Consider the following 12,694-nt stretch of genomic DNA (forward strand, 5'->3'; position numbering starts at 1 on the left):
TTGACCCTACGTTATTTAAAATCTTCATCAATGACCTGGAAAAAAACAAAACCAATATAGATGACATTTGCAGATGAATAAAGCCTGGGATGGGGGTAAATGATGAAGAGGGCAGGTCACAGATAGAAGAGTGATCTGGATCACTTGGTAAGCGGGGCGCAGGCAAACATTATGCATTTCAGTATAGGCTAACTGTAAGGCTGTGCAAAACATGCAGGCCATACTTACAGGATGGGGGACCCAGCTCCGGCAAGCAGTGACTGTGAAAAAGGCTTGGGAGGTGGGGGGTCATCATGATGGACAATCGGCTGACCGTGAGCTCCCAGTGCAACCCTGTGGCCAAAAGGGCTGACGTGATCCTTGGATGCACAGAGAACCCTGAGTAGGAGTAGACGGGTTGTATTACCCCTATATTTGGTACTGGAGGGACTACTATTGGAATACCGCGTCCAGCTCTGCTGTTCACAGTTGATAAATTGGTGTCAGTTCAGAGACTAAATGATTAAAGGATTGGAAAACAGGCCTTCCTGTGATAGATTCAGGAGCTCGACTCGTTTACTTCATCAAAGAGAAAGTGAAGGGGCTACACGATCAGTCTATAAGTGCCTATATGGGGAACAGAAATATGATGCTAGAGGGCTCTTCAGACTAGCAAAGATCTAACACTATCCAATGGCAGGGAGTTGAAGTTAACCAAATTCAAACAGGAAATAAGGTGCAAATCTTTAACAGCGAGGATACTTAACCACTGGAAGGACTTACCGAGGGCTGTGGTGAACTCTCCATCACTGGACATTTTAAAATCCAGACTGGATGTTTTTCCAAAAGCTCTGCTCTAGTTCAGCCACAGCTACTGGACTGGAAAGCAGACATTAATACAGGGAAGTGCTAGGACTGGTGTCATGCAGCAAGTCAGACTAACTACAACCGGCCCTTCTGGCCTTGGACTCCATGAACCAGGGCACAGAGGGTCACCCTCTCCCCTCCCAGCAGGGCACAGCCTGCTTCCCCAGGTCCCTGCCTCCCACCCCAATGCACAGCTTTCTTGTCCCCCAAAACTCAGCGTCACTTGCCCCAGAACCAGCACATCATCCCAGCACCCAGCCTGGCTCCCGCCCCCACCCCGCTTCCCTTCCTCCCTTGCCCGTCCGGACCCGTTCCGGCCCGCGCGCATCCGCCGGCCCGCGCGCAGCGCAGCGCAGCGCAGCGCGGGCGGTGCCGGGCCGAGCCGAGGCGGGGGCGGTGCCTGCCCCCCCCAGCCCCTCTCCCAGCAGCCCTTGCAAACGCCTACAATGAAATTTGCGAAGTTTTTTCGGTTTCGGCGCCATTTTCGAGTGGACTCGGAGGTGAGGAGGGAGGGGGGCGCGGGGAGTCACCGGCTGGGCCGGGGAGGGGGTGCGGGGGAGGGGAGCCCCGGGAACGGGGGGGCAGGCAGGCAGCGACCCCCCGCAGGCCGGCGGCGAGCGGGTTAAAAACTTTCCAGGGGAAGAAAAGAAACCAAAAAACTTTCAATTTGCAAAAAGCCCCCAAATGCAGCATCCCCCCCGCGCAGCTGGAGGAAGGGGGCTGGGGGGGGCATGTTTGAGTCGCACGCGTCCACCGCCGCGGGGGGGGGAGGGGGCAGGAGAGTGCTCATCGGGCGTGGGGAGTAAACAAGTTCTTCGGGGGGGCTGCTTCGGAGCCGGTGATGCAGAAAGGGGGGCAATCCTTTTTAACGAAAACCAGGCGCGTGCCGTGCAAAAGCCCCATGGTGGCAAAAGGGTTAAAGTGCAACTGTCCCCTTGCACACTGTCCCGCTCACATCCGGCGCCTCCAGCCCCTTGCACACTGCCCCGCTCACACCCGGCGCCTCCAGCCCCCTGCACACTGCCCCGCTCACACCCGGCGCCTCCAGCCCCTTGCACACTGCCCCGCTCACACCCGGCGCCTCCAGCCCCTTGCACACTGCCCCGCTCACACCCGGCGCCTCCAGCCCCGGGCTACCCCCTTGCACACTGCCCCGCTCACACCCGGCGCCTCCAGCCCCTTTCACACTGCCCCGCTCACACCCGGCGCCCCCCCGCAATTGACGACACTCGGCCTGCGATCGATGCCCTCGCTATTGTATCAGCTAATGACGCAGTTGAGAAGTGACAGGAGACACTTTGTAACCTGCCTTCCCGGGGGGCACATGCGCCCCCCCCCTCAGCGAGGGGTGGGGGAGGGTCTAGGGTACAGGCCGTTACAAAGCTGCCGGGCGCCGGGAGGGGACGGGTTAAAAGACGGGACCAATTAATTCAATCCAAGCAGTTGAAAAATTGCAAAAGGGATTGGGAGTGTAATTTGGCCGCGTGTGGACACATTCAACCCAGGGCATTTTCAATTCGACTTTTGTTTTCGGAACGAGTTTATACGGAAATGTTGTTAAACTAAACGTTTTGGGGAACTAGATCTGTAACTTGTTTGTATATATGTTACTGGGGATATACATTTTAATGCAGGTTTTTTTTAATTATTATTTTACAAAAGGTCCATTTTTCAAGTATATGCGTCTTGTTTTATTAAGGGGGAACGTCAGCAGTTTTTTTTATTGACTTGTCAACAATACTGACGTATTTTGTAATTAAATGACTGGATTCAGGATCAAAATCTAATTTAACTTGTACAGTTCTGCTTCTGAAAGCCTTTAAAGTGCTTAAAACTGAGTTTTATAGTGTTTTAAAGCTATTGTATCTTGTGGGATAAACCTTGTGATTCTGTTAACGTTTGTTTTGACGGCTGGAAATGTGAAAAGTGACACTTGAATTTCTAGATCTAAGACTCCCACTCCCTCCCCAAATTCTGTTTTGAAAAATTTGATTTTCTAATAACTTCCAACGAAAAATTTAGTTTAAAAATATTATTGTATGTAATATTTTTTATTATTTGTAGAAATGTCTATTGTAATTTAAAATATTAATTTATATTTAATATCTAATTTGGTATCAGAATTTTTTTTTAAATATTGGATTGTTTATGTTACACATGTAACTTACTAAAAATGCCAGAATTAACATTATTTTAAACAATTTATTAGTGGTGGAAAAGTTGATGACTAAATTCTCATAAAAATATAAATATGTGGATGTATATAAAATAGTAGATTATTATAATAATTTAAGACTGTCTGAAGTGCTAAATAATTGAAAGAAGGGGGGTAAACAAAAAATCCTTAAGTAGTTAACAGTTTTCTACCGACCTGTTTCATACAGGAAATATGAATATCCTGGCAAGCATGTGAGATTCTAAATTATGTTTTGGTTAGATGAGTTACTGTCTTTCTGCCTGTTTACAGTGAGGAGAGCAGTGTGTATAATTTGTGCATATTTTTTACTGCATGAAAATATCAGATAAGTAAAAGCAATATTTCAGTGTATAGGAAAATAATTTTCCAAAGCTAGAACAACTGTGCAAAATAAATATTTAAAAAAAATGTACTGTTACATGTACATACGTAGGTGTGCCAACATCTGTCTGTCTTCAGCATAATCTGAAGAAATCAAAATAACTTCATTGTTCATCATCTTTATGAATATTTAATAATCTCAAGGAGTCCATTTTTATAGGAACCTAGTAAAACAGTGAACTGCAAATACAGTAAATGCTTACAGAATCTAGGAGGGAAGTTTTAGATGGGCTTTAAGGAAACTGATCCAAATGTGAAGAATATAATTACTGCATGCTCGTTATGCTTTGAATGAATATTCATCTGACCAAAAAAAAAAAAAAATCACAACAAAAAATCCATAGTTTTTCTTTCTGTTCTTAACAAATAAACATTTTAGGAGTTCAGGTTCCAGATCCTTCCCTTATTATTTAAAACTGGATGAGATGATGGTGAAAAAATGGAACCAAGAAGCACCGTACTGTTCTTCAGTTCTGCAGTTTTGAGGAAAAACTGGATCCTGGAAATTTTACTGACGTTCTGAAGTACAGTAAGTTAGGATCTGATCTTACAGGCCTTGCAAGCACAAGTAGTCCTTTCTCACATGAATAGACTTATTTAAATAAATGAGACTAGTCATGTCAGCATTTGCAGGATCAAGCTCTTAATTTTGTAAAACTAGAAGCTTTAATATATTTTTTAAAATCAAATGATTATGCACTTTATTGTAACAGTTTGATATCCAATTTTCTGTTCCATTTCCAATACCTCCTTAAAAGAGAAGTTGAGTACTTAATCATGTAACTTTTAAAGGTAGAGTATGCCAAAACTTAGGCATATTTATGTTCATATAATGCTCTTTATTTTAAGAGAAATAGTAGAAGTTAATTTGTGGTGGTGGAGAGGATAGATTCAGTACTTTCAATACAAGTGCACTGGAAAATATAAAAATTTAATCTTCACCCATTTTTTTATATATTATATTATATATATGTGTGTGTGTGTGTGTATATATATATATATAATAAATTTTAAAATTATTTTATTTTGTTCACTTTTATATGGGTACCTTGCTACCCAGTAAAGAGTGCTTAGTAATGATTGTTGCACGACACTTTGCATGCAGATTAGTTTCACTTGAAATGTTGGTGCAAAGGAAAACAACTTCACTATGATACATCTATTAATACAGTGAGCTGTTAATTTAATAGGTAGGATTTGTAAAGAGAAATTACTAAATCCTCAGCTCAATCTCGGCAGTCTGCGAGTTGAATTGTTAAGGGAATTTAATAGAGAAAAACACATGGTGGTTGTCGATAAAACATAGGGTATAGTTCTGCCTATTAACTATGTTTGTGAATATTAATACTTTACACTATTTAAATTACATTTGTTCAAATTAAAACTGAGATGAAAATGACTGACTTACTAGCACAGTCAGCTATGAACTATTTAAGTGGGTGGGACTTACTACTTTAGTTTTGTTTCATCACCATATTCAAAATGAGTGGTGTCTTATTTGTTGGATGTCTGTTTTCAGATTGCAATGAGGATGACTAGTTTTAAATATTTGTTAGAAAGTAAATGACTTGTCTGATATTCCCCCCCATGGCAACGTTAGTGTTTCTGCTGTGTCAAATGTCTCCTAAATAGCCAATTTGATAGCTGATCTCAATTTCTGATCCCCTTCATTGCAGACAAGATGGACCATATTTAATGTTCTTGTTTAATGGTAGTATATCTTTAAAATCAGCATAAATAAGGGTTTTTCTTTTCATCTGGTCTGTCCAACAAATCTGCTTCTGTTGCTATTGTGTATGAAGCAAATGTATGAAGTGGTGACACTTCCTTTTTCATCATATTTTTGTGTGGTATTTTTATGCATTAGGTTATAGAGCCCAACTCACCCTCATAACTGCAATTTCTTCCAATATGAATTCTACACAGAGAACTCATTGCAAACAACCTTCCTAATATTACTGTATCTAATCCCATTATGCATATTAGTATGGATTGTGTATAATTCCTAATAAGCAAAATCCAGGCAACCAGTCTTCAGTGATCCCGGTATTATATAAATTATAGTACAATGATGAGGGAAGGGATAGATCTGCTACAGCACTGTTTAAATACTTATCTTTGTATTACGGTGTATTTTGGAATGAAAGCAGGAGTCCCCTCGCTCCCTCCTCCTGCCCACCCAGTTGATAGGATGAGCACACATTAAAGCCTTTAATAGTCTTTGTCTTTAGGTCTAACTGGCAAAAAATGTGATTGCTGTTTAATTAGTCAGTGCACTGCAATGTATATCACCTGTCTAAGGTACAGTCTGTTGGAACTCTTTATAAACTCTACTTTGTGTTGTTTTCTAGTTCATATTGAAAAAGAAGTTAAATTGTGTCCAAAGAGAATCATATTTGCAGAACTGATGCATCATTGCGTTCAGTCAAGGTGAGTTGGAAAGGTGAACCTAATATAGCCAATAACTTTTCAAGTACCCTTAGGACAGGGATGGGCAAACTGCGGCCCATGGGCCACATCTGGCTGGCCAGCCATTTTAATCTGGCCCCTGAGGTCCCACTGGGGAGCAGGGTCTGGGACTTTCCCCGTTCGGGCGCTCAAGCCAGGGAGCAGGGTCAGAGGCTTCTCTGTGCTGCTCTCGGAAGCAACAGCATGTCTCCCTTCTGGCTCCTATGCACAGGGACAGCCAGGGAGCTCCTCTCCTCACATTGCCCCAGCCCCAGGCACTGCCCCTGCAGCTCCCATTGGCCAGGAACCACAGCCAATGGGAGCTGCAGGGGCGACATATAGCAGGGCCACCTGGCTGCGCCACCATGTAGGAGCTGGAGGGGGGATATGCTGCTGCTTCCAGGAGCTGCTTGAGGTAAGCACCGCCTGGAGCCTGCACCCGAGCCACACCCCAACTCCCTGCCCCAATTCTGATCCCCCTCCGAACCCCTTGGTCCCAGCCCAGAGCACCCTCCTGCACCGCAAACCCCTCATCCTTAGCATCACCCCACATCTCAGTATAATATAGTATATTATAGTATATTATATAGTATAGTATATTATACTGAGATGATTAATAGCATTATACCCGTTTGAGAGAATTGTTCTGTTGGCTTGCATGAGAATATTTTCTCATATGTGTATTATGTTGTACATCTCTGTTGGCCTCATGTTCCACTCCCAAATAACCCTATTTACATTGTGAAAACTGACTTCCTCTTTTCTCCAAGTAAGTGTTTGGTGGTCATAGATTGGCAGTGGCTTGGAAATGTCATCCTTTTTAAAAGGCAGGATCTGTTTGCCCTCTTGGTTTAGAAGTTGATTTATTTTAAGGATTTGAGGAGTTCTGCACACCCAGTCCCTTGAGATCACTATTCTGTAACTTGAATCTCAATCTAGAACAAGGATGGGCAAACTTTTTGGCCTGAGGGCCACATCTGGGTATGGAAATTGTATGGCGGACCATGAATGCTCACAAAATTAGGGGTTGGGGTGCAGGAAGGGGTGAGGGCTCTGGTGGGGGTGCAGGCTCTGGGGTGGGGCCAGAAATGAGGAGTTCAGGGTGTGTGAGGGGGCTCTGGGCTGGGACCAAGGGTTCGGACAGCGGGAGGAGATCAGGGGTGGGGCAGGGGGTTGGGCTGTGGGAGGGGGCCGGTGGTGCAGGCTTTGGGCAGCCCCTACCTCAAGCAAGTCCTGGAAGAAGCAGCATGTTCCCTCTCCGGCTCCTACGTGGAGTCACAGTCAGGTGTTCCTGCATGTTGCAGTGTTTGCAAGTGCTGCCCCTGCAACTTCTCTTGGCCGCGGTTCCCAGCCAATGGGAGCTGTGGAGGCAGTGCTTGGCCCTAGGGCAGTGTGTGGTGCCACTTGGCTTCCCCTATGTGTAAAAGCCAGAGGGGGGACATGCCACTGCTTCCAGGAGCCACGTGGAGTGGGGCAAGGCCTGGACCCCGCTCCCTGGCAGGAGCTTGATGGCCAGATGTGGCCCCTGGGCTGTAGTTTGCCCACCCCAATCTAGAATCAAAATTGAGTTCTAGAACCTTGGGCTTGTTTTTTTTTGCTTATTAAATGAAACCACTTACCCTTTTGGGTATTGTTTTATTTCCTCTCTCAAACAGACTTAAGCAGATACAGTCAAGCAAGATATTGTTAGAGGAACAGTACAAAATAGGGTTAAGTAGCATTCACCCTTTTAGAGTTGTTTGGCTGACAATACCAGTATTAAAGTGAGAAGGCAAAATAGGTCTGCTTGCAAAAAAGCAGTAGTGTAAATTTGCATAAATTGGAGCTTTTGAATTCCCATTTTAAAGTTCTGTTTAAATGGGGCGTTGGGGGGCATTACATGGACCCCCAAAATGTTTTCAGAGTGCTTAGCACAGGTGTAGCATACTGTTGTAGGAGACATCTCAATGATATATTTCTAACACTGTTCCTATTTTTTTCATGACGACAAGCCCTAAGAAGATGAGTTGGAGGAACATACCTGTTAGTACTGCTCCTAACTGATTTATCACATATCTGCATTTCTTTTTGACATTTTCACAGTTATGTCAAGCAATCTGTACTGGTGCTTAGGCTAACTTGTAATTACATCTTAAGGTTGTATACTGTGAAATCAGGGACCCCACAAAAAAACCTACTTCACACTCCTCTTCTCCCTCCCTTGCCTCTTCCAAGTTTGTTGTTCCCTATCTGCCTAGGCAGGGAATGTTCTGAAAAATTTCAAGACAGCTGGGATCATTTCTCATTGCTGACTTCATTCAGATTTGAAAGGTAAAATCTGAGCTGCATGGACCCTAAAAACAAACAGAAAAAGAGAATTATTTGCTTCAAATTATGTCCTGAAACTGAGTCTGAGGAATCTGGATCATCTAAATCGAAATAATTCAGGGAAATGGCAAACACTTGAGCACTGTAGCTATTTCTTACACAGCTATCACTGCTTGTAAGATGTCCCTAGCACCAGGGGTGGCTCCAGGCACCAGCATGCCAAGTGTGTGCCTGGGCGGCAAACCACAGGGGGCACTCTGCCGGTTGCTGCAAGGGCGGCAGGCAGGTTGCCTTCGGCGGTATGCCTGCGGAGAATCCGCTGGTCCCGTGGCTTTGGCGGACCTCCCGCAGGTGTGCTACTGAATCCGTGGGATCAGGGACCTCCCGCAGGCAAGCCGCCGAAGGCAACCTGCCTGCTGTGCTTGGGGCGGCAAAACACCTAGAGCCGCCCCTGCCTAGCACTGCAGTGTACACACAAAAAAAGCTGTAGACTATTCAGATTTCCCAATAGTCTATTTCAGAGGTAGGCAACCTATGGCACGGGTGCCGAAGGCGGCATGCAAGCTGATTTTCAGTGGCACTCATGCTGTCTGGGTCCTGGCCACGGGTCCGGGGGGCTCTGCATTTTAATTTAATTTTAAATGAAGCTTCTTAAACGTTTTAAAAACCTTATTTACTTTACACACAACAATAGTTTAGTTATATATTATAGACTTAGAAAGAGACCTTCTAGAAACGTTAAAATGTATTACTGGCACGCAAAACCTTAAATCAGAGTGAATAAATGAAGACTAGGCACAGCACTTCTGAAAGGTTGCTGACCCCTCACCTATTTGAAAGGGCCAGAAAGTAGTGGGGAGGGGGGGAGGGAGAAGAAAGCAGGAGTTCTAGTTGGTCTGAAAATGTAGCTAACTGCAACAAGTCTACTATGTATTTTGGGCAAATGAAGTAGGGTTTTTTTATTTTTTAAAAAATTATTGTAGTCAGATACTCTTGTATAACTACTTGCTCTCTTTTTTTTTTAGTTGCAGATTTTCTGGTAGAACAGGATTGAAGAACATTTAAACTTTTGTAAAAAGTGAATGTTAAAAATGTCTTCATTGGATTGTATTGTGCTCTTCAATACCTTATATCATGTTAAAAAATAGTCAAAATACCATTTGGAATTTCAACATTGTTGGGCTTTGAGGAGATGTAGCAGCACATCATGGTTTGTAGGGACAAGGAGATACAGACCATTCTGGGCTGCCTCATTACCTCAAGGATAGACAAGAAAGGGAGCTTCTGGGTGTCAGCTGTGGAAGCTGCCACATTCTCATATATCTCTTAGATCAGTTGAACAGGTATGTTTAGATACGTTTTTGTAGTGATTTTAATATGTACGCTTTCTTTCCAGCCTGCAAAGATAGAGTATTGGTTTTATGTCTTTGGTGAATTTGCCTAAAACGGCCCAGGGATTTGCGATATTCTAACCTGTTGACCTGATCACAGGCCATGTAATTGTTCAATATTTCATCACCTTCCAATATCAGCAATAGCTTCATCTTAATACACTAAGTCATCTTTAACGTTGTCTTCACAGCTGGCTTATACCAGTTGCATGTTGCTTGAAGTAATTCTGCTTCCTGTTTTGTTCAACATTCTTTCCTCTGTTTAAGACCAATAACAAATTATAGGTAGTATGACAACCAGCAGGGATTGTAAAAGGGTTCTGGAAGTCACGGAGACCTCTTTACAATGGAAGCATGTCAGCAGTGCTCTAGCAGCACGTAAATACTGGAGTTTAGGATTGCCTAGCTGCTCTCCAGTATTGCATTGCTGCTTTAGTGAGGCTGGATGGGTCGTGCCCACGGCAGGAACCAGTGCTGTCACTACCAGCCTGTGGTGCTTAGGGCAACAAAACAATGTTATTGCACTGTTAAATTCAGGGAGATGCTGCATGATCAGGTTTTTAAGAGGGGTATTAAGAGGTTTCCTGGTCTGTAGATCTGACATAAGAACATATTAATATAAAGGTGGGAAAAACTGTTTGTGAGCTGTGTATTATTAAGGGGTTGGTGGTGCTGGAGACAGAAGCAAGAGGCGTTAGAAGGATGGATAGGGAGAGATTCCTCTGCAGCGTGGGGCATAGGTCACTTGCTGGTGGATTCTCTGCAGCTTGAGGTCTTCAAACCACAATTTGAAGACTTCAATAACTCAGACATAGGTTAGGGGGTTGTTATAGAAGTGGATGGGTAGGGTTCTGTGGCCTGCTTTGTGCAGGGGGTCGGACTAGATGATCACATTGGTCTCTTCTGACCCTAGAATCTGAGTCTACTCCCTAATCTTGCCCATATGTTCACTTCACTGTCTGAATTGTGGGTATCTTAATTCGGTTTATTAACAGCAGCCCCCAGATTCAGAATGTGCTCCGGCCTCCACTGGTGCAGTTGAATAAGAATGCAAGGTGGGCCGGCTGGACAGGCCAGGGGCCGGCTGCGTGAGTGCAGAAAGAGGCTTGCGATGGCCAGGGCCAGCTGCTGGGGCTGGCTCATGACTTGCTGAGGGTGGGCAGAGCCATGAGTGCTTGCCTGGCTGAGCTGTTCCCTGAGGTGGGAGACTGGTGGGTTAGCGCAGACCTGCCTCTTGGCAAATGGGGGCCAGGCTAAGAATAAAAAGCAGCACTAGCCAGGGCCCTGGACTGGCCTCTCTCTCCCTTGGAGGTGCTGCTGGAGGCTAGGCTGTGCAAAGTGGGCCCTACCCCTGTAGGAGTGTAGTGAGCCTGTGCTCTTGGGTGGCTCACCGCGGGCTTGGGTAGCTACCACCCTCTATGAGGTGGGGAGCTGAGCCCCAGAGCTGTGCTAAGGCCCAAACAAAGGCACCAGCCAGCTGCCTACGGGCTCAGTTTGTTCCCGCGAGGGGCTGGGGGGCAGACGCTGTCTGTGGTTCCCAGGCAGCCTCGGGCTCAGGGTCCTGGCCCGCTGGGGAAGGTATCTGGGAAAACGAGGCTGCGAGTTCCCCGGGAGCCGCGGGACCCCAGCAAGCTGCTAACGCCACGTGCCCCGAGCGCAGGGGGTGTCTGCTGCGCCCCCGCCCGGCCTCCCTGTAACAGCAGCGCCGCCGGTCGCTCGGAGGGGCCCTGCAGCGCAGCCCAAAGCCGCCAGGGGGCCCCGCGGGCAGGCGAGCGAGCACGTGTCCCCGCGCTGCAGTTGGGGTTTGGGCGGCTGGGCAGAGCCCCCGGTTGAGCGGGCCCCGACCGGCCTCTGGCCCCTGCTCCCCGCGGCACGGGGGGAAACGCAGCGGGGCCGCGGGGCCTCCCCGCGCTTGCAGCAGCGATGCGGGCGGGGCTCGGATCCGCTTCCCGCCCGTTCACACCCGCCACGTGCCGGTTGCCGCCTCGCTTCGGCGCCCAGAGCCGGCGGGGGGGTCCGCGGGGTCTCTGCGGGCGCCCGGGGCTCGAACCAAACCCGACCCGACCCTCCTGCGGGAGAGGCGCCGCCCTCACGCCGGGCCCTGGCGTGGGGGACACCGCGGGAGACCTGACAGCCCTGCCCCGACAGCAGAGGCGTCGGGCAGGCTCCTGCCCCGGGCGCGCCCCTCCCAGCGTGTAAGGCGGGAAATCCTGAACCCAGGGCGCGGGGACTCGCTCCTTGCCCTGGAAGGCTCCGAGCCGGCTCCCGGCTCCGAGTGCAGCGCCGCAGGGGGCTCTCGCCCCGCTTCTCCAGCCCCCGGGGAGCGGCCGGTGCTGGGTGCCGCTCCTCGGGGCGCCCCGGGCAGCAGCTGCCCGGCCTGGCTGCAGCCTCCGGAGCGCCGACGGGCGCGGGCTGTTTCCAGAGGAAGAAGGTGGAGAGCAGAGCAGCAGGGGCCGGCGCTGCTGGGGGAGGTGTGGGCGGGGGAAGCCGGGAAGTTTCTGCTCTCAGAGGCGGCGGGGCCGAGGGTTTGGGGGAGCAGCGCCTCCGAAAGAAAAGGCGGGAACCTCCTCCCAAGTGTGACCCCTCAATCGCGGCCGGGGTGCTCAGTGCCGCTGGAAAGCGGGACACCCCGGGGACCCGGATTTCACAATTTGGCCAAAGCGTCCAGTCCTGAGCGCCTGTGTGGCAAACTCCTGTTGAAATCAATAGACACGCTCTGCTGCCGTGGTAAGGCAAGAGTAGAGAACTCAGCCTGGTTTTCGGGTGCCAGGTAATATTTGCTGGGCTGGTAGAAAAATATCGTTTTTCACGGGGAGTTTATCAGCTCTGGAGCCTGATTCTGCAACCTGCCTTCTCAAGCCCTGTTTTTGTAGCTATTTTTTGAAGCACACCAGCTACTCACCCTTCAGGAGCAACTTGTGGCAGTCTTTCACCTTCAAGCTACCACTGCCTTGCCCAGCACCTCTCAACCCTCCATGTTCCTAGGCTTCCCATCTGGCATGGTGCTTTTACCTGTAGCCAGCGGGGCAGCATCTGAGCACTTCCCAGGAGTGCATTAAGCAATCTGAGTAGCACCTGTTACTGGTGGTTCTTTCCCATCCTGCCTGGTGGCAAGTGGTTGGTC

The 12,694-nt window shown here is 47.8% G+C and overlaps 1 long non-coding RNA gene across 2 annotated transcripts; it reads left to right on the plus strand.

Annotated features, from left to right (window-relative positions):
- Positions 1-1,262: 1,262 nt before the first annotated feature.
- LOC115658124 lies at positions 1,263-10,207 on the plus strand. 2 transcript variants are annotated; one of them, XR_004002164.1, is made up of 5 exons: positions 1,263-1,346; positions 3,804-3,953; positions 5,776-5,854; positions 7,864-8,182; positions 9,205-10,207. It is a non-coding gene; the product is annotated as an uncharacterized LOC115658124 (long non-coding RNA). The 2 variants fall into 2 exon arrangements; XR_004002163.1 differs by lacking the exon at positions 9,205-10,207 and having other exon boundaries at positions 7,864-8,443.
- The last annotated feature ends 2,487 nt before the right edge of the window (positions 10,208-12,694 follow it).

Source organism: Gopherus evgoodei, chromosome 9 (genome assembly GCF_007399415.2).
Source record: "Gopherus evgoodei ecotype Sinaloan lineage chromosome 9, rGopEvg1_v1.p, whole genome shotgun sequence".
Classification (NCBI taxonomy): domain Eukaryota; kingdom Metazoa; phylum Chordata; order Testudines; family Testudinidae; genus Gopherus; species Gopherus evgoodei.